This window comes from Schistocerca piceifrons, unplaced genomic scaffold (genome assembly GCF_021461385.2).
Source record: "Schistocerca piceifrons isolate TAMUIC-IGC-003096 unplaced genomic scaffold, iqSchPice1.1 HiC_scaffold_1771, whole genome shotgun sequence".
NCBI classification, from domain to species: Eukaryota; Metazoa; Arthropoda; class Insecta; order Orthoptera; family Acrididae; genus Schistocerca; species Schistocerca piceifrons.
Window position 1 is genome coordinate 344,512 of NW_025727647.1, and position 21,479 is coordinate 365,990.

The window sequence follows — 21,479 nt, forward strand, 5'->3', positions numbered from 1 at the left end:
CTTGCCGGAATGAATTTCCCATCTTTGACGCAATCCTCCATCTCCAATTTCAGTACTAAAAAGGCGACGCTACTTCTTGCTGTGTCCCATTGCAAGTTACATTCAAGCCCTTATGACGCTGATCAAACAAGAGGTTGCAAATCAGCTTCAATCGCTTACTGCCATCTCTGTCGGTTGCAGAAGGTACCTCACCCTATGTCATACAATGGCGAGTTGCCGCTATTACAAAAGCGGCGGCGGCGCCGACGACGACGACGACAACCGCGAGGGTCTCTACCAGGGGTAGAAAATACATCACAAGAACTAAGTATTTCACGTCGGCATTCTCCGGAGACTGCCAAAAGCAGCAGTTTCCGGTGCCTACTTTAATAGCACCATTCGCACTATTCTTTTGCGAGAGCAATTCTTAAATACCGCACCCATTCATAATTTTTTTTATCCTTGAGCACTTTTTTCGAAAGGGCTACGGTAGAAGGGGCTGTTACAAAATTCATTTGCCTCCTGTGAGGATCGAACTCACGACCTCTGGTTTACTAGACCAGCGCTCTGCCACTGAGCTAAGGAGGCGCCGCCTAGCGCCCTTTTCGGGTACTTTATTCTTATGGACTAGTGAATCGGAGCCCTTCAGCTGGAAACGCACCGCATTAGCGACCATTACTTGCATTTAGTTAGCACAGCTGCTGCTTTCCTACACATCTCACACGATATCGATGTACGCCAAAAATTCCAAAACAACACATTTATTTCATTTCAGAGTTACTTTCAGCTTCAAAAACCATTCCTCTGATACTCATACGAAGCTAGGCATCGTCGTAACCCGTTACGTTCATTACGCAAGGCACACGAGAGGGGCGCAGGTTGCATCCGCGTAGACACAAAATTTAGCGCCGCCCAGCGTGGGGCTCGAACCCACGACCCTGAGATTAAGAGTCTCATGCTCTACCGACTGAGCTAGCCGGGCTCCACACAACGCGTTACGAGCCATACAGTATTTATGCGACCTGCGACCATCTATGGAAGATCCTTTTGACTACAGCTTATTTCCTGCTGCCACAAATGAGCTACAATCCTATTCAATGGAAAATTGTCTCCGAAAGGCATCAAATCTACTTGAAATGATACGTGGCTATCAGCACCATTATTCAACACACATGCTCGACAGTGCGCAGACGCCTGTGGCGTAGCTCTTGGGTCCTGAGTCAGATGCAGTAGTTCCAAAAGAACTCTCCTGATCGGCACTGTGCCGAAAATTTCGCTACACAACCCCTTTGTCTTGCTTGAGCTTCAGGTAGGCGCCGGTTTGCAGCCAGGAAGCGGACAGCAGCAACTTTCAACTAATTTTGTACTACTCAAACAACACAGTAAAACAGCATGCATCTTTTGCAGAACTGGAAAAACTCGACCGTGACAGGATTCGAACCTGCAATCTTCGGATCCGAAGTCCGACGCCTTATCCATTAGGCCACACGGTCACTGGCGCAATATGCTTCCCCACACACACCTCATTTTCGCCATTTGTACGCTTGCCGGAATGAATTTCCCATCTTTGACGCAATCCTCCATCTCCAATTTCAGTACTAAAAAGGCGACGCTACTTCTTGCTGTGTCCCATCGCAAGTTACATTCAAGCCCTTATGACGCTGATCAAACAAGAGGTTGCAAATCAGCTTCAATCGCTTACTGCCATGTCTGTCGGTTGCAGAAGGTACCTCACCCTATGTCATACAATGGCGAGTTGCCGCAATTACCAAAGCGGCTGCGGCGCCGCCGCCGACGACGACGACGACGACGACGACAACCGCGAGGGTCTCTACCAGGGGTAGAAAATACATCACAAGAACTAAGTATTTCACGTCGGCATTCTCCGGAGACTGCCAAAAGCAGCAGTTTCCGGTGCCTACTTTAATAGCACCATTCGCACTATTCTTTTGCGAGAGCAATTCTTAAATACCGCACCCATTCATAATTTTTTTTATCCTTGAGCACTTTTTTCGAAAGGGCTACGGTAGAAGGGGCTGTTACAAAATTCATTTGCCTCCTGTGAGGATCGAACTCACGACCTCTGGTTTACTAGACCAGCGCTCTGCCACTGAGCTAAGGAGGCGCCGCCTAGCGCCCTTTTCGGGTACTTTATTCTTATGGACTAGTGAATCGGAGCCCTTCAGCTGGAAACGCACCGCATTAGCGACCATTACTTGCATTTAGTTAGCACAGCTGCTGCTTTCCTACACATCTCACACGATATCGATGTACGCCTAAAATTCCAAAACAACACATTTATTTCATTTCAGAGTTACTTTCAGCTTCAAAAACCATTCCTCTGATATTCATACGAAGCTAGGCATCGTCGTAACCCGTTACGTTCATTACGCAAGGCTCACGAGAGGGGCGCAGGTTGCATCCGCGTAGACACAAAATTTAGCGCCGCCCAGCGTGGGGCTTGAACCCACGACCCTGAGATTAAGAGTCTCATGCTCTACCGACTGAGCTAGCCGGGCTCCACACAACGCGTTACGAGCCATACAGTATTTATGCGACCTGCGACCATCTATGGAAGATCCTTTTGACTACAGCTTATTTCCTGCTGCCACAAATGAGCTACAATCCTATTCAATGGAAAATTGTCTCCGAAAGGCATCAAATCTACTTGAAATGATACGTGGCTATCAGCACCATTATTCAACACACATGCTCGACAGTGCGCAGACGCCTGTGGCGTAGCTCTTGGGTCCTGAGTCAGATGCAGTAGTTCCAAAAGAACTCTCCTGATCGGCACTGTGCCGAAAATTTCGCTACACAACCCCTTTGTCTTGCTTGAGCTTCAGGTAGGCGCCGGTTTGCAGCCAGGAAGCGGACAGCAGCAACTTTCAACTAATTTTGTACTACTCAAACAACACAGTAAAACAGCATGCATCTTTTGCAGAACTGGAAAAACTCGACCGTGACAGGATTCGAACCTGCAATCTTCGGATCCGAAGTCCGACGCCTTATCCATTTTTTTTTTTTTTTTTACCACTCGGCCACCTTTTTTTTTTTTTTTGCGCTCTGCCACTTTTTTTTTTTTTTTTACCCAAAGCAGGAATCATACCCCTTTTTTTTTTTTTGAATTCCGACGCCTGATCCATTTTTTTTATGCTTTATCCATTTGTTTTTTCTTTTTGTTTTTCTTTCACTGTAATGACCCAGTGCAGCTCGGGGGAGGCGCGTTGGGCAGGGGTCGAAACCCGAGGCCTGGCCATGACGTCTCCTCCTCCCTGCACTGAAGCACAGTGGCACCAATACGTAGTAATTTTCCTTGGTTCAGAGTCTTATGATACTTATATGTGGACACGGGGCTTGTGATGCAGTGTCTATCCAAACAGGTAAAAGCTTGGCAGGAAAGCAAAATAAGTAAGAGCTAGCGAGAATGTCTTCCCTATCATGAAGTGAGATCAGTATGCCCCTATACCGGTGCCATTAATGTAACTGGCGCAGGAGCGATCAATAGAAGTTGAAACTTAACCAATCCCCTGCTTTTCGAAGACAATACTAAGCATATTCGCAAAGTCCCTCTTAAGATGTGGGAGAGATTGTTGCGTCCAGTACTCATGAAGCATGTAACCAATAAACGAAATAAAATCGGAAATACCATCACCATCAACCACTGCAAAAATGTAACGGCCAAGAAGCCACATAATGGTATTGTTCTTTGTCCCGGGATAAAAAACCGTGTCCGGCCAGCAGAGAATATCAGTTGTAAATGCCGATTCCGAGCTCCTGGTGAGTAACGCCAATTGTCGGCGCAGCCAGTACCACATGCGAAGACGGTCAGCGCAGGTAAATCGGTGTTGGAGTGTATCAACACAACCACACGTTTGACAAAGCGGAGAGACACTTAAACCTATGCGATGAAGTCGTTCGTTCGTAGGAATCAGCTGGTGAACTACCTTATACCATAGGGAGGCAACAGGTGCTGAATGAACGGGTAAGCTAATATTCGTCCATATGTGACGCCAATTAAAACGGGGATATTGCAAAACAATCGGGATGGAAGAAGAAGACCTGTGCCATTTGTCAAGCAGTGTTCGCATAGTAAAAACAGGACGACGTTGGAAGTGGAGATCCAGATAACTAATCTCAATGTAGAAGTCCCGAACATGCCGTAGCTTCGCATTTAGAGGCCCTACGTTAATAGGCGGTGACAAGCTCGCAGGACGAACGACATGGAATAATCGCGAAGTAACAGTCGGGGACTCAGAAAATAAAAGATGGAGGGTGCGCTTAACATAAAGGGCCGCAGCCTTGACACGGACATCGGTGAACGACAAGCCGCCCGCAAGACGCGGCTTCGTAAGAACATCACAACGTAATTTAAAAATGTGCCCCCGCCAAATATATCTGTTGATAAGCTGGACCATTTTTGCACCCTGCATTCTTGGAAGCGGAAACAACTGAGCAACGTAAAATACTTTACATAAAACATAAGTGTCTAATACACGCTTTTTTTGCAGTAGCGGTATCGAACGCCATGAGTGTTCGAATAAAACACCTTGAAGTTTGGAAATGGCCACTTGCCAATTTTTTGCAGCCATACGAAGAGGACACCGTTCAAGATAGATGCCTAAATGTGTATGGTGTTCAACAGCCGTAACCCACGGAACAACCACATTTTCAAAGCCCCGCAAATTCAGAAGTTTGCTTTTACGGGGGTTGAGACGAGAACCGGAGGCCGCAGAAAATTTATCTAGTTCCATTTTCAACTGCGGCACTTCTGCGGCAGAACGAAGCAAAACAACCAAATCATCAGCATAAGCTGTTGCTGTCAGGGTAACCCCAGAAATCGTAAGACCACGAAGTGTCGAGTTGAGACGAGAGAGGAGTGGTTGAAGGGAGAGAGCATAAAGGGTCATGGATAAAGGGCTACCTTGCGGGACGCCACGTTTAATATCAATGACCTTCGTTAGCTGGCCATTAATGTCAATCTTAGCAGAAATACCAGTCGTCATATTCTTAAGTACCAGCAGCGCCTTTTCATTAAAACCGAGTCGGCGCAGCAGAAGCTCTAAAAACGAATGGGACACACGATCAAAAGCCTTACTAAAATCAACAAATAAAAGCGCACAGGAAATATTGGTGACAGCGACAATCGACACGACATCACGATACCCCGCCAGAGGAGTCAATATGGAGCGCCCTGGAAAGCAGCTTTGACAAGGAGTTATCACAGGTGTAAGCAAGAGGGATAGACGTGCATTAACAGCCCTAGCAGCCGTCTTATAATCAAAATTTAAAAGGGTTAAAGGACGAATGTCACTAGCTGTCTTCAAACCAGCAGATTTTGGTATCAGGACAACCGTACCTCTCTTGAAATCGGCTGGAATTGTGCCACCATTCAAGATTTCATTTACAATATCCGTAAAAACAGGCCCTATAATAGTCCAAAAGCGAACAAAAAATTCCTTGGGAAGGCCATCCGGACCAGGAGATTTGTGAGATGGTGAACAAGCAATGAAAGCTGAAATTTCGTCTGCAGTAAAAGGAGCTAAAAATTCCACATTATGGTCCTCTGTTAAAACTGATGGGATAGCAGTTAAAATCTCGTCAACATCAAGCGGATCAGAATCAGCCACAGCATATAAGGTCTCATGGTAGCAGGTAAGTTCATGGGTTATTTGATTCTGTAAGGTAAGCCGGCAACCATCAGCTGCCATAAGGCCGTCAATCAATACACGTCGACGGTTCTTGTGGTGACGAAACAGGTGGTACATGGAAGTCATTTCATGTGCTAAGCTGGACGGCGGTTTAGATTTAATCTTCAATCCTTCCATCTGAAGCCGTTTAATACTAAGGAGCTTGGCTTTAATTTTCCGAATCTCAGAAAGGTGGGCACCTGTCATTCGAGAAGTATCATAAAGTTAGCGAAGCACCGAATAATAATACTCAAAAGTCAGTTTCAGATCTCGCGCTCTATTATAACTGTAGGACATTAAAGTGCGACGTAGTTTTGGCTTCGCACAGTGGATCCACCAGTGAAGCTTAGACGGATAGTATCGCAGAGAACGTAAACACATGTCCCACGCCGTCTGTATTAGAGGTTCGATGTCAGGGTCATCGAGCAAGGAGACATTTAATTTCCACAGCGGCCGATAAAGTTTAAGAGGCTGACGCTCCAAATTAATTATAACCGCAAGGGCACAATGATCCGTAAAACTGGCTGGAATAACATCTACATTTAAAACAGAAACACTAAGGGGATCAGAAATATACAATCGGTCCAGTCGACTACTTGACGTGGCAGTAAAAAATGTAAATTTAACTAAAGTGGGGTGTTTAACCTCCCACGCATCGCGTAGTCGTAGTTGACGTACAAGAGAATGTAGCTCGAAACAAGAATTAAAATTAGGCGATTGGTCCTTAGCTTGTAATACACAATTAAAATCACCCCCCAATATCAAAGTCGCAGGATTTTTGCGTAAAAGATAAATCAGATCCTCTTTATAAAAACGAGACCTTTCCTGCCGTTTGCTGGAACCAGAGGGGGCGTAAATATTAACCAAGGTTGTGTCAAATAACCGACAACCAATACCCCTTCCCGAGTCTAAGAGCTCAATTTCGGTAACGGGGATACCGTCACGAATTAGTAAGGCAGTACCTGTGGAAAACTCAGGCGCAAAATTTATAATAGTGCGAAAGCCAGGAACAAACAGGTGTGCAACGGAGACTTCCTGCAGGAAAACATCAGCTGCAGAGTCATAAATGAACTGCTGCAGAGACGCTAACTTCAGAGCAGATTGAATGCTATTTATATTTAAGGTAATAAACGTGTACGCCTGCAACATCAACAAAACAAAAGGGAAAATGAACCCTAATTACACCACATTAGAAGCAACGACATCCAGATCATCAACATCAGACATGGCAGAGGGTGATTGCCCGGAATCAACGGAATCAGAGTCATCCTTTGCATGCTTGTGTTTTTTCCGCACCGCGTGAAGATTGGGGGGCACTTTCACCCGACGGCGTATCTGATGCACACCAGATTCAAGAGCAGGAGGAGTGGGGGGTTCGAGATCAGGCACGTCAACCAAGGCATCCGAAGGATTAGCAGGGCGAGAGGAATCAGAAGAAGGAGCAAGCAAGGGGAAAACTGCATCAGGAACATCGGCACCGGCATCAGAAGGTGTAGGTATTGGAAGTGTAGGAGGTGGAGAGATAGGGTTGGAATCCGCTGAAGCGGAGCGCGCAGTTCTAGAAGCGATTTTCCGACAAACAGCTGTCTGCACCGAAGTGTCGTCAACATGTTGTGATGCCTGTGTCGGGGGGGGGGGGATGTCAACACCACCTCGACCGAATGTTGGGGCTCTTGCGCCGACGGCGTGGCAGCAAGTTTGACGTCATCAGGCAAAGCAGGAGACACAGTGGGAACAGAATCCAAAACAAGCATGGGAGATTCCGGAAGTCTCTCGTCAGATCCGCAAACCGGCTGCGAAACAGCAGCTTCGTCATCAGTGCTACCGGTATCACTAGCACGACGGCGTTTGTTATTGGAAACAGACGGGATCGGTGTAGAAGCAGCCGATACATCTGGGCGAGTGGGTAACGGGGGAAAACCTGCATCAGAGGAAGGTGTCACCCGTTGTGAAGAATCTACTGCAGGAGGCTGACACGAGACAGTGGAGGAAGCTGCTGGCACAAGATCGGCAACCGTTAATTTGCGGCGTTGAGCTAGCCCATTTTTAAGCACAAACACCCGCTTAGGGCAATTAGCACGAACATGACCATTTTCATTACATAGAAAACACGTACCAACTTGCCCCTCATAAGTAAGATGAACACGATAACCACATACAACCAGATGGGACGGTATGTTCGACTTAATATGCATTTCAACCGATCTGACACCATTATAACATTGCAGCTTATGTTGTGCAGACCAACGTTCATTTCGAATTGACCGAACGGTACCATAACCAAGCAAAGCTTCCTTGAGGTAACTGTTTTCAACTTCAGGGGGTAAATTATAAACCCGAACTGTGGTATACGTAATTTCAGCATTTGAAACAGTAACACTGCTAACAGAACCATCTCTATGACGGAACGACACTTGCTCACCATGTTTAAGTAAAATCTTATCTAGCAAAACCGGGTTCAACAATTTCACAAAAAAGCAGTAAAGTTCTGTGTCAAAATACGCCGTATGTACCTGGTCCGATGTAATGCCAATCGTATCCACAATCCATTCGTGAATTTCCAACGAAGTTGGTTGAACATTCCTGGTGGCCTTGTTAAACTGAAAACTCAGAGTACACTTCCGCGGAAACAACCGGGAAGCCATAACACTTAATTAATGCGGCAAAAGCCGCTATACAACACAAGACACAACACAAACACTAAGGCGACGAAACAACGAAGAAAAGAAGACAAAGAAACGTCACACACAGAAAGTAAATAGTCACAACCCGAGGGAAACGGCGGATCGAATACACAGCACGTGCGATCGCTGTCGCGTCTCAAGCGGAACATCCATTAGGCCACACGGTCACTGGCGCAATATGCTTCCCCACACACACCTCATTTTCGCCATTTGTACGCTTGCCGGAATGAATTTCCCATCTTTGACGCAATCCTCCATCTCCAATTTCAGTACTAAAAAGGCGACGCTACTTCTTGCTGTGTCCCATCGCAAGTTACATTCAAGCCCTTATGACGCTGATCAAACAAGAGGTTGCAAATCAGCTTCAATCGCTTACTGCCATCTCTGTCGGTTGCAGAAGGTACCTCACCCTATGTCATACAATGGCGAGTTGCCGCTATTACCAAATCGGCGGCGACGACGACGACGACGACAACCGCGAGGGTCTCTACCAGGGGTAGAAAATACATCACAAGAACTAAGTATTTCACGTCGGCATTCTCCGGAGACTGCCAAAAGCAGCAGTTTCCGGTGCCTACTTTAATAGCACCATTCGCACTACTCTTTTGCGAGAGCAATTCTTAAATACCGCACCCATTCATAATTTTTTTTATCCATGACCACTTTTTTCGAAAGGGCTACGGTAGAAGGGGCTGTTACAAAATTCATTTGCCTCCTGTGAGGATCGAACTCACGACCTCTGGTTTACTAGACCAGCGCTCTGCCACTGAGCTAAGGAGGCGCCGCCTAGCGCCCTTTTCGGGTACTTTATTCTTATGGACTAGTGAATCGGAGCCCTTCAGCTGGAAACGCACCGCATTAGCGACCATTACTTGCATTTAGTTAGCACAGCTGCTGCTTTCCTACACATCTCACACGATATCGATGTACGCCTAAAATTCCAAAACAACACATTTATTTCATTTCAGAGTTACTTTCAGCTTCAAAAACCATTCCTCTGATATTCATACGAAGCTAGGCATCGTCGTAACCCGTTACGTTCATTACGCAAGGCTCACGAGAGGGGCGCAGGTTGCACCCGCGTAGACACAAAATTTAGCGCCGCCCAGCGTGGGGCTCGAACCCACGACCCTGAGATTAAGAGTCTCATGCTCTACCGACTGAGCTAGCCGGGCTGCACACAACGCGTTACGAGCCATACAGTATTTATGCCACCTGCGACCATCTATGGAAGATCCTTTTGACTACAGCTTATTTCCTGCTGCCACAAATGAGCTACAATCCTATTCAATGGAAAATTGTCTCCGAAAGGCATCAAATCTACTTGAAATGATACGTGGCTATCAGCACCATTATTCAACACACATGCTCGACAGCGCGCAGACGCCTGTGGCGTAGCTCTTGGGTCCTGAGTCAGATGCAGTAGTTCCAAAAGAACTCTCCTGATCGGCACTGTGCCGAAAATTTCGCTACACAACCCCTTTGTCTTGCTTGAGCTTCAGGTAGGCGCCGGTTTGCAGCCAGGAAGCGGACAGCAGCAACTTTCAACTAATTTTGTACTACTCAAACAACACAGTAAAACAGCATGCATCTTTTGCAGAACTGGAAAAACTCGACCGTGACAGGATTCGAACCTGCAATTTTCGGATCCGAAGTCCGACGCCTTATCCATTTTTTTTTTTTTTTTTTGATTTCTTAATCATTTATTTAATCTTGTAATTCACACATAACAGCAATGGTTTATTATTTTATTTCAATATACAGCAGTGCAACATTTACATTATACATTGTGAAATCACATAAGCATTAACATGAATGTTTCAATATCCTTAATATGCATAAAAACTACATACAGCAAAATAAACAAATGGAACATTTGATGATTTAGTTTCATTGAAAACAAAAATTAAAAAATTATACCTGAAAATAGCTACATTTTAAATGATAATTTATTATGTTTATACAAAATAGATTGTAGTCTTTATGGAAGAACATGTCTAGAATTAATCGCCTTATATCTGCATAAGACATCACAAGACCAAATATGAATATCTGAGATGTGTCCAAAAAAAAGACAACTTTTGAAATAGAGCATCAACTGGCAGAGGGAGCATGCTCTGGCTACTGAGTACACCTAGTGGCAGAGTTTAGAAAACAAACTGTCAATAACATAATTTTGATGTGACCATTAGTTGCTTTGCCAAGCTATGTTTGGTGAAGTGAACACATGTACATGCTGTTTGTCAGATTAGTGACAAAGTGACATTAAAAAAAGCTTGAAGATTGTGTGTGTAAACTTATTTAATCTTTTATACATTTTGACTGCTTAATCAACCATATGGGGAGGACTGTATGAGTAACACACAGTGCTATGAGTGGCTTAAGTTTCTGAACATGACAGAAGATAGGTCAGTGAAGATACCGGTCCTGCATGATCTACCACATCAACAGATAAAGACCATATCAAGAAAGTTCATGCTGTGGTTTATGGAATTGTTTAACTGTTCAGAAGCTGCTGACAAAGTGGGCACCAGTGAAGGACCAAACCATAATTTTGTGTGACAAACTTCTAATCCATTGTGGCAATGCAAAATTTGTGCCACATTTATTGACTGATGATCAGACATGCATGTTGAAATTGCTTGCCACTGCAGAGACAATGAAAACTTCCTTAAGAACACCATAACAGGAGATGAGATGTGGGTTCATGGCTGTGTTTATGGTGCAGTTGTTAGAGTGGGTGGGCACAGGATCTCTTCCCAGGGGAAAAAAAGAGTTGGTCAAAGATCAAGGTGATAATAGTTTTTTGACCATAAAGGCATTGTCTGTCAGGAATTTGTACCACCTGGCAAAACTTGGAAGTTATCAGGGAATTTTTGCATGTTTCAGGAGTTTTGTGGCAGGATGAGACCTGAACTGTATAATAACTGAACATGGATGTTGTATCGTGACAATGTGCCAGCTCGTGCATTGCTCCATGTCTGCAGCCATCTGGCAAAATGTGAAGACTCACAATGTGCTGCAGCCACCCCCCTCCAGACCTAGCTTTCCAAATTTAAAACCAGCTTGAAAGGCCGTTGTTTCCAAACCATAGAGATCAGGACAATATGATGAGACCTGTGCACCGTCCCAGAAAATGCATTCCACATGGCTTTCCAAAAATGGAAGAAATATTGGGAAGGGTGGAGAGTACTACTTTATGCGGAACAGTGCTTAAAATGAAGTATCATGAGCAATAAAGACATTATAATAACATTCTGGTCTTTTTCAGAACACATCTCCTACAAATAAAATTTCCAAACACCAATCTAAAAAAATCTATTATTCTAATCCCAGAATCATGAGAGTAGTTTCAAACTGAACAAAAAATGCACCCACTTTAAATCAAAAAACTGACTAACAAAAATCAATTACTCCAATAGGCAACAGTAATAATATTCTGACTTTAACACATATTACAATCGGCTGAAAGAGCACCAAACCAAGATACATAAAATACAATAAAGCTATTTAATTTGTAAAACACATACATAGCTTGAAAACTCTATTTTTAGTTCTGTTCCAGCATTTCACAAAAACTGATCACTCCACTCTGAGAGACAACGGTAACAATCATTAGCCTGTTTCTGATTTGCACCAGCTGTTGTCTTCATCCAACCAACAAAATTCTCCTTATTCCTCCCAAGAACCAAGTACTGCCCCAATACAGAATTTGCCTTGTCATAGCCCGTTCTCTGAAATCTGCCGCCTATTGCTTCTCCGACTCCTGCTAACTCAGTTACAGGTTTGTTTCCCATAGGTTCAGCAACAAAGTTCCTGTGTTTCTGTGAAGTGCTCGACATGGTAACAAAAATTGATGACTCCTCAGGAACACGACTGATATTTCGAACTACAACTCCTTGGAGCTCTACTCAGAACTGTCCATTAGGCCACACGGTCACTGGCGCAATATGCTTCCCCACACACACCTCATTTTCGCCATTTGTACGCTTGCCGGAATGAATTTCCCATCTTTGACGCAATCCTCCATCTCCAATTTCAGTAGCCGACGACGACGACGACGACGACGACGACAACCGCGAGGGTCTCTACCAGGGGTAGAAATACATCACAAGAACTAAGTATTTCACGTCGGCATTCTCAGGAGACTGCCAAAAGCAGCAGTTTCCGGTGCCTACTTTAATAGCACCATTCGCACTATTCTTTTGCGAGAGCAATTCTTAAATACCGCACCCATTCATAATTTTTTTTATCCTTGAGCACTTTTTTCGAAAGGGCTACGGTAGAAGGGGCTGTTACAAAATTGATTTGCCTCCAGTGAGGATCGAACTCACGACCTCTGGTTTACTAGACCAGCGCTCTGCCACTGAGCTAAGGAGGCGCCGCCTAGCGCACTTTTCGGGTACTTTATTCTTATGGACTAGTGAATCGGAGCCCTTCAGCTGGAAACGCACCGCATTAGCGACCATTACTTGCATTTAGTTAGCACAGCTGCTGCTTTCCTACACATCTCACACGATATCGATGTACGCCTAAAATTCCAAAACAACACATTTATTTCATTTCAGAGTTACTTTCAGCTTCAAAAACCATTCCTCTGATATTCATACGAAGCTAGGCATCGTCGTAACCCGTTACGTTCATTACGCAAGGCTCACGAGAGGGGCGCAGGTTGCATCCGCGTAGACACAAAATTTAGCGCCGCCCAGCGTGGGGCTCGAACCCACGACCCTGAGATTAAGAGTCTCATGCTCTACCGACTGAGCTAGCCGGGCTCCACACAACGCGTCACGAGCCATACAGTATTTATGCGACCAGCGACCATCTATGGAAGATCCTTTTGACTACAGCTTATTTCCTGCTGCCACAAATGAGCTACAATCCTATTCAATGGAAAATTGTCTCCGAAAGGCATCAAATCTACTTGAAATGATACGTGGCTATCAGCACCATTATTCAACACACATGCTCGACTGTGCGCAGACGCCTGTGGCGTAGCTCTTGGGTCCTGAGTCAGATGCAGTAGTTCCAAAAGAACTCTCCTGATCGGCACTGTGCCGAAAATTTCGCTACACAACCCCTTTGTCTTGCTTGAGCTTCAGGTAGGCGCCGGTTTGCAGCCAGGAAGCGGACAGCAGCAACTTTCAACTAATTTTGTACTACTCAAACAACACAGTAAAACAGCATGCATCTTTTGCAGAACTGGAAAAACTCGACCGTGACAGGATTCGAACATGCAATCTTCGGATCCAAAGTCGGACGCCTTATCCATTAGGCCACACGGTCACTGGCGCAATATGCTTCCCCACACACACCTCATTTTCGCCATTTGTACGCTTGCCGGAATGAATTTCCCATCTTTGACGCAATCCTCCATCTCCAATTTCAGTACTAAAAAGGCGACGCTACTTCTTGCTGTGTCCCATCGCAAGTTACATTCAAGCCCTTATGACGCTGATCAAACAAGAGGTTGCAAATCAGCTTCAATCGCTTACTGCCATCTCTGTCGGTTGCAGAAGGTACCTCACCCTATGTCATACAATGGCGAGTTGCCGCTATTACCAAAGCGGCGGCGGCGCCGACGACGACGACCGCGAGGGTCTCTACCAGGGGTAGAAAATACATCACAAGAACTAAGTATTTCACGTCGGCATTCTCCGGAGACTGCCAAAAGCAGCAGTTTTTTTTTTTTTCCTTTATTGAATTTCAATTCCCCCCGAAGGGGGCGGGCTGGCAGCAGCTTAGGACGCCGCTCTGCAGCCTACAGGTTTTCTGACAAAGAGCAGGAGAATAAATAATAATGAAAAACAGGCGATAAAATCGGGGACTCATTGAGTAACAAGGTGAAAAGAAAATGGGGAAATGAAAACAAACAACAGAGGGATGATGAAGCGAATAAAAATACATACGGAGCAGACAGGGGAAACAATAGACAATTAAAAAAACACGGCGACAGTCTGGATTCTGTTCGCAAAGTATATAAAACGCACACCCAGCGACAGCATGGTTTCTGTTCGCAACACAACACTGAATAGTCACTAGAACACAGCACGAAAAAGTCGGCAAAGGTGACACCACAGTCGAGAGCAGGTGGGGGGAAACTGAACAGGAGATGGGAAAACAAAAAGTGGGGAAAGGAGAGTAAAAGCGAAGGGGGGGGGGGGAACCGGGAAAGGAGGTGATGGAGGATGAGGACCCATAAGAGGGGTGGGGGGCAGACGCGACAGGGAGGGGGGTAGGCAGAGGAAGGGAATACAAAAGAACTGGGGTGGAGAAGGGAGGTAGGGAGAGGTGTAGTGGGGAGGAAACAGGACGGAAGGGGGGGAAGAGGGAGCCCAGGGAAAGGACAGAGGAAAGGAGGGGGAGGGAGGATCAGAGTTGATAGGAAGGATAAATGGAGGGAGAGAGGGCATCATCCGGGAGGGGGAGTTGACGGAAGCCACCTTGGGAAAGGAGATGGAGGGTGTAGAGATGGAGGGTAGGGGGGACACAACGGTGAAGACGGGGCAGGGGGCGAGGATGGGAGAGGAGAGGAGCAACCAGGGGGTGAGGGGGTTCAAGACGGCGGGAGGTGTAGAGGATGCGGATATGTTCGAGGAAGAGGAGCAGATGGGGGAAAGGAATGAGATCATAGAGGAGCCGCGTGGGGGACGGGAGGCGGATACGGAAGGCGAGGCGGAGTGCATGACGCTCAAGGATCTGGAGGGACTGATAGAATTTGGGGGGAGCAGATATCCAGGCAGGACTGGCATAACAGAGGATGGGACGGATTAAGGATTTGTAGGTGTGGAGGATGGTAGAGGGGTGCAACCCCCATGTCCGGCCAGAGAGGAGTTTGAGGAGGCGGAGGCGGTTGTGGGCTGTGGATTGGATGGATCGGAGATGAGGGATCCAGGTGAGGTGACGGTCAATGGTGAGGCCAAGGTAGGTGAGGGTGGGGGTGAGACGGACAGGACGTGCGCAGACAGTAAGGGAGAAATCCAGGAGCTGGAAGGAGCGAGTGGTACGACCTACGATGATTGCCTGGGTCTTGGAAGGATTGAGTTTCAGGAGCCATTGGTTACACCATGCAGCAAAAAGGTCAAGGTGATTCTGGAGAAGGCGTTGGGACCGTTGGAGGGTAGGAGCGAGGGCGAGGAATGCGGTGTCATCAGCATATTGCAAGAGGTGCACTGGAGGGGGGGTTGGGGCATATCTGCTGTGTACAGGAGGTAGAGGAGAGGGGAGAGGACAGAGCCCTGGGGCACACCGGCAGAGGGGTAGAAGGTGCGGGAATTGGCATGATGGATGGTAACGTAGGAGGGGCGGCGGGAGAGGAAGGAGGCCACCAGGCGACCCTGAGATTAAGAGTCTCATGCTCTACCGACTTTTCTTTTTTTTTTTTTTTTTTTTTTAAAACTTTTTAGGGCCTCCCATCTCCCCTTCTAGCTCTTCCATTCGCTCTCCTTCATGCGCCTTCTTCGGCGATCTTTAGTGCCCCACCTCTTTTTTTTTTTCAGTGGGTTATGAAACTGAATTGCATCTTGAAGACAATGTTAGAAAATTGTAAATTATAACCGGAATTGATTACGGTGAAAATAACTCTCTCTATAAAACTATTTACTGCATTAACGAAACGCAAAATATTCTTCCATTAGAATTTAAACAAACATGAGAGAGAAACAAAAGTTAAAATTAAGAGAGGAAATGGAACTTCTTCAGTGATGCACGTCTTTTGCATGAGAATAATTTTTCCCTACTATTCTTGTGCTGTGGCGTGACTCCTGTTACTTCTTGGAAAAACATGCTTTTTCGAGGTTCTGTTGAGGCCTTTACGGCTACCGTATCGGTCTCGGGGCACACGAAGTCCCCACCGTACTTCACCCTCAACAGCAATCCCCTACTTTGGCAGTCTATCTTGTTCGGTCGATGTCATATGATATAGGTATTAACCGACGCCTTTTTTCTGAAACAAAATTTGCATCATATTTCCGAACTTCTTTTTATGGTCTGTGTTCCGGTATATTTTAAGGTATTCGTCTTTCATATATTCTCGATATTCCTGTAGATTGTCATTGCCTTTGTTGTTAACAACATAATTGACAAAATTTCCGAATAGCCACAAGATGACATTGTTTTTTTGTGGTGGAAAGGAAATTTCTTCTGGGAAGAGTATATCGTTTAGCGTGATTTCCCTTCCATCGGTCCTTTTAAGAAAAGCGACGTGCAATACAATGTCATTCCAAATATTCTTGTATCCATTGCAGGTGAAGCGATGCTTTAAGGAGTCCAAAGTGTGACATTGTTGGCACACATGGGTTGCTTGTAGTCCTATTGAATACAGTTTTTCATTTGTACTAATAATGTTGTTGACAACTCTGTACCATGACTCTTGCACTTCCATAGTCAGTGTTTTGTTATTTATATTGGTCCAAATTTTTTCCCAGTTTTTGTTGGGATACTTCAGCTCCATTTTATTGCGGTTATCGCGTGATTTTAACTTCTCTACTATATATTGACTTGTCCTCTTATTTTTGTCTGTTAAAATGCATGTCAAGTAGCTTAATTCTACATAAAAATCCTTAATATGCTTTAGGGTGTAAGTTATGTTATGAACATCTACTGGCGGCTGCATGCTGCCGGGTTTGAGAAGGTCAAATAAAGCGGCAGTTATGCTGTTCGGCTGTGTCTCTATAAGTTGGAGCGTTCTTTTAATGAAGAGGGCAGTGTTTTTCCTCCGAAGGTCTGTCAGCCCTAGGCCTCCGTTTTCGGGTCTCGATGTAGTCGTTCCTACTGCTACTCTAAAAATATGGCCTTTCCATACGTACCGACAGACTGTGCTCATTATAGATTTCACTATGTCTGGAGGTGTCGGTAAAATCTGAGCGACATATGCAGCTTTCGAAAGAACTGCACAGTTGATTAGTTTAATTCTTTGCTTGATATTTAAGTCTCTCGTTTCATGCAGTATTAAGCTGCCTCTGATTTTACCCAACACCTGTTTCCAATTAGCAGCCGTTGTTCTTAATGGGCAACTGTAAAAAGTTATGCCCAAAGCAGTGTGACGCTCCACCCTTTTTGCCCACGGTAGCTGCACATCGTCAAGACCCTGTAAATTTAAAAAGGAACTTTTAGTTTCATTTATCCTCGCACCAGTTGCCCTGCTATAAAGCAATAACTTGTCCGTTAGCTGGGCACAGTCATCATCGCTCCTTACCAGAACCCCCACATCGTCAGCGTATGCATTTGTAACCGTCTTCAGCCCAGCTATCGTTATGCCTTCTAAGGTTGCGTTCAAAAGCCGTAAAAGGGGTTCCAGAGAAACCACATAAAACAACATGGACAAAGGACTTCCCTGAGGGACTCCACTAGATATCAATACTTCATTAGTATATTGTCCATTGATCGTGATTTTGGTTCGTATACCTCTGACGATGTTCATTAAAACCGCTAAGTTGCCATCATTGAAACCTGTGTGTTTCAAGGTTCTGAACAGATACCCGTAGTTGACCCTGTCAAACGCTTTAGCAAAATCAATGAAGGCAATGCCTCCATTCGCTGACGATGATGAGAAAATAGAAGTAATGTCTCGATATTCACATACAGTCTTAAAAATGGTACGTCGAGGAAGACACGTCTGGTGGCATCCAATGACTTTTGCTAAAATCGGTACCAATCGTTCTTTAATTATACGTGCAACGACCTTGTAATCTGAGTTCATGAGACTGATAGGCCTCATTTTAGTAATATCTTTCGTGTCCGTACTCCTTCCTTTTGGAAGTAGTACAGTTACACTTTCCTTGAAAGCAGCAGGAATGTCCTCTCCCCTCAAGACGTCATTAACTACTTCCGTGAATTGGGAACCTATTAGGGGCCAAAAGGTCCTATAAAACTCCACAGACAGACCGTCTGGGCCTGGAGACTTACGTGAAGGTGAAGAGTTGAGTATATCAAAAACCTCGTCATTCGTAATGTCTAACGTTAAACCCCTGTTCTCCTCCTCTGTAACAACTGCCTCTATTCCAGAGTTCTGTAAAATCGCTTGGACTGAGTTGTCGTCAGTAGCATTTCCAGAATATAATTGCTGAAAAAATCTATGTGCTTCATTTAAGATATCCCTTTGTTCTGTCAGGACTCTGTTATCTTCCGATCTGAGGCTGGCAATAAAATTTCGTCTCCTGTTTTGTGTGTGTCGTATCAAGTGGTAGATGGAGGTGTTTTCTGCCTCCACCGTCGTTCTAGTGTGGGATTTGATTTGTAATCCCTCCAAATGTACCCTCTTGATACTTATCATTTTGGCTTTAACGTTTTTAATATTGATAAAGACGTCTTGAGACATCGGTTGGTCGTAAAGGTCTCTTAAGCAAGAGTAGTAAAACTCCATCGTGTGTCGTGACCACATTGCCCTTTCTTTGGCGTAAGCTATCAGCGCCGCTCTTATTTTTTTCTTAGCGGCCATAGTCCACCATTCAGTAGTTGTTCTATATTTAGGACGCATCCTTAAAACAGATTGCCAAGTTTCTTGCATATTTAAAGCTAGAGCGTTGTTCCCATCCGAAGACTCGCCGACCGCTTCCTTTTGTGTATCTTCGTCCTTCCTTTCGGTCTCCTGTATCTTCCTCAGCCGCTCTCTTAAAGGAGGGGCCAAATTCTCTGCAGCTTGATGTGCTTTGCGTCTCTTTTTATTTTTTGATGATTTCGGTGAAGTCGTCGGTGAAACCTTTGGTGAACTTCCTGGCGACTCGATGGAAGGTCGAGGAGAAGTCACCTGTCCCGCCTTCGTGGCGGAAGATTTTTGAGCTCCGTTAATTGCGGAGTCGGCCGTCGCTGTTGGTTCTACCACACGTGAGACGGGTGGTGTCATTGGTTCGTCTTCTTGCGCCCCTCCTTTTATTTTGACGTTTCCTGAACCTGCCCGTGGTGTCCTATCATCTGTGTGGTTGTCAGTTTTCTGTTGTAGCACTTCCTCTTTATGTCCATCCACTGTAGTTCCCTCTGGGACGTCGGCCTTTTCGTGTGTAACTACCGCTCCGGACGCAGCCATTTCGACATCAGGTATAATCGGTGAAGCTTGTCGCTCGTTGGAAGAGTTGTCAGACTCAGAGGGCAAACGCGGTGCGTCCGCAGTGACGTCATTACTGGCCAGATTCTGATTGTCGTCGGTAGTCAACTCCGCGGTGCTTCCCGTTTCCGTGCGCGCGTCGGAAGGTCCCGCCTGCTCGGCCATATTCTGTTGATAGGGGGCCCGGCTAGCTGCCGCAGCAGCGTACGTCACTTGCATGCTAACAACTTGTCCTGGGACAGCCGCCTCGTTAGTCGGTAACTGAGGAACCCGCCTTCTGCTGCACTCACTTCTGACGTGCCCTGTGGCGTTACATAACGCACAAGTCCGTGGCTGCCCATCATAAATTATGAGAGCGCGATGGCCACAAATATTCAAATAAGATGGGATATGTCGTAAGAGCTCAATCTTAACCTGTCTAACTCCATTCAAAACCGGAAACATATATTGCTCCGACCATTTTTCTGCAATATTAGATATAACCCTACCGTACGGCTGAAGAGCAGCATTGATTGCTCCGGCAGGGACCTCGAACGGCAGTTCGAAAACTCTCACTGTCCGAATACCTAGCCCAGCATGGGAAACAAGAACGTCACTAACGGTTCCGTCGGCATGATTAAATTTCATTTTGCCACCACACTTGTCAACTATCGAGGAGCACAAAGCAGAGGAAATCAATTTCAAAAAGACAGAATTGGAAACAAAAGAAAGATGAACGCCAATAATTTCGTCTTCCGTGATCTTAACTGTTTCGGAAAGCCACCTTTTTATCTCAAAAGCCTTTGGTCTTTTACAGGTCCAATCAAAAGTGAATCTAGCCGTATCTCTTCTTTCACAGTTAATTTCGTTCATTTTGCCGTTTTATATCACTGACAGATGCAAAGTAAACAAAGCGCTCTACTGACCTTCGCAACAGCCACACAGCCGCTGTTTACGCCAGACCTCCTAGCGCTCCCGCCACACGTCCGTCCGGCTCGGCGGCCGAGCAGCGAATGCCGACTGAGCTAGCCGGGCTCCACACAACGCGTTACGAGCCATACAGTATTTATTGGACCTGCGACCCTCTATGGAAGATCCTTTTGACTACAGCTTATTTCCTGCTGCCACAAATGAGCTACAATCCTATTCAATGAAAAATTGTCTCCGAAAGGCATCAAATCTACTTGAAATGATACGTGGCTATCAGCACCATTATTCAACACACATGCTCGACAGTGCGCAGACGCCTGTGGCGTAGCTCTTGGGTCCTGAGTCAGACGCAGTAGTTCCAAGAAAACTCTCCTGATCGGCACTGTGCCGAAAATTTCGCTACACAACCCCTTTGTCTTGCTTGAGCTTCAGGTAGACGCCGGTTTGCAGCCAGGAAGCGCACAGCAGCAACTTTCAACTAGTTTTGTAGTACTCAAACAACACAGTAAAACAGCATGCAGCTACAATCTTATTCAATGAAAAATTGTCTCCGAAAGGCATCAAATCTACTTGAAATGATACGTGGCATCAGCCCCCCCATGTACGATAACTCCTGCAAGAGGAGGGTAAACTGTTCATCCTGTACCAGCACCGTTATCTACTATAGAAGATGTAAGAAGAAGGGTAAGTGAAGGCGGTAGTAACCAAAAACTTATATTATTTATTCGTGGAAATGATATATCTGGTGCACCAATTATTAATGGTACGAGTCAATTACCAAATCCACCAATTATAATAGGTATTACTATAAAAAAAATTTATTACAAATGCGTGGGCTGTAATAATGACATTATAAATTTGGTCATCTCCAATTAGAGATCCTGGTTGACCAAGTTCAGCACGAATAAGTATTCTTATTAATGTTCCTACTATTCCTGCTCACGCTCCAAATAAGAAGTATAAAGTACCAATATCCTTATGGTTTGTTGAGAATAATCATTTTTGCGGTAAGATGGCTGAATTTAAGGTGGTAGACTGTAAATCTACTTATGAGATGTTTCTCTCTTACCGTACTTTAGGTCTTATATTCAATTATGATTCTAGACTGCAATTCTAGAGGTGTAAAATTTTACTAAGGCCTCAAAGATTATTCTTTTAATTATAACTTTGAAGGTT

At 45.3% G+C, this 21,479-nt stretch overlaps 9 non-coding genes across 9 annotated transcripts; all 9 read right to left on the reverse strand.

Moving 5' to 3' along the window:
- Window positions 1-495: 495 nt before the first annotated feature.
- Trnat-agu lies at window positions 496-567 on the reverse strand. Its single transcript has one exon. It is a non-coding gene; the product is annotated as a tRNA-Thr (tRNA).
- A 321-nt stretch (window positions 568-888) lies between these two features.
- On the reverse strand, window positions 889-961 carry Trnak-cuu. The gene has a single exon. It is a non-coding gene; the product is annotated as a tRNA-Lys (tRNA).
- A 438-nt stretch (window positions 962-1,399) lies between these two features.
- On the reverse strand, window positions 1,400-1,472 carry Trnar-ucg. The gene has a single exon. It is a non-coding gene; the product is annotated as a tRNA-Arg (tRNA).
- Window positions 1,473-2,032: 560 nt separating this feature from the next.
- Trnat-agu lies at window positions 2,033-2,104 on the reverse strand. The gene has a single exon. It is a non-coding gene; the product is annotated as a tRNA-Thr (tRNA).
- Window positions 2,105-2,425: 321 nt separating this feature from the next.
- Trnak-cuu lies at window positions 2,426-2,498 on the reverse strand. Its single transcript has one exon. It is a non-coding gene; the product is annotated as a tRNA-Lys (tRNA).
- A 6,564-nt stretch (window positions 2,499-9,062) lies between these two features.
- On the reverse strand, window positions 9,063-9,134 carry Trnat-agu. The gene has a single exon. It is a non-coding gene; the product is annotated as a tRNA-Thr (tRNA).
- Window positions 9,135-9,455: 321 nt separating this feature from the next.
- Trnak-cuu lies at window positions 9,456-9,528 on the reverse strand. The gene has a single exon. It is a non-coding gene; the product is annotated as a tRNA-Lys (tRNA).
- Window positions 9,529-12,662: 3,134 nt separating this feature from the next.
- Window positions 12,663-12,734, reverse strand: Trnat-agu. Its single transcript has one exon. It is a non-coding gene; the product is annotated as a tRNA-Thr (tRNA).
- A 321-nt stretch (window positions 12,735-13,055) lies between these two features.
- Trnak-cuu lies at window positions 13,056-13,128 on the reverse strand. Its single transcript has one exon. It is a non-coding gene; the product is annotated as a tRNA-Lys (tRNA).
- Between the last annotated feature and the right edge of the window lie 8,351 nt (window positions 13,129-21,479).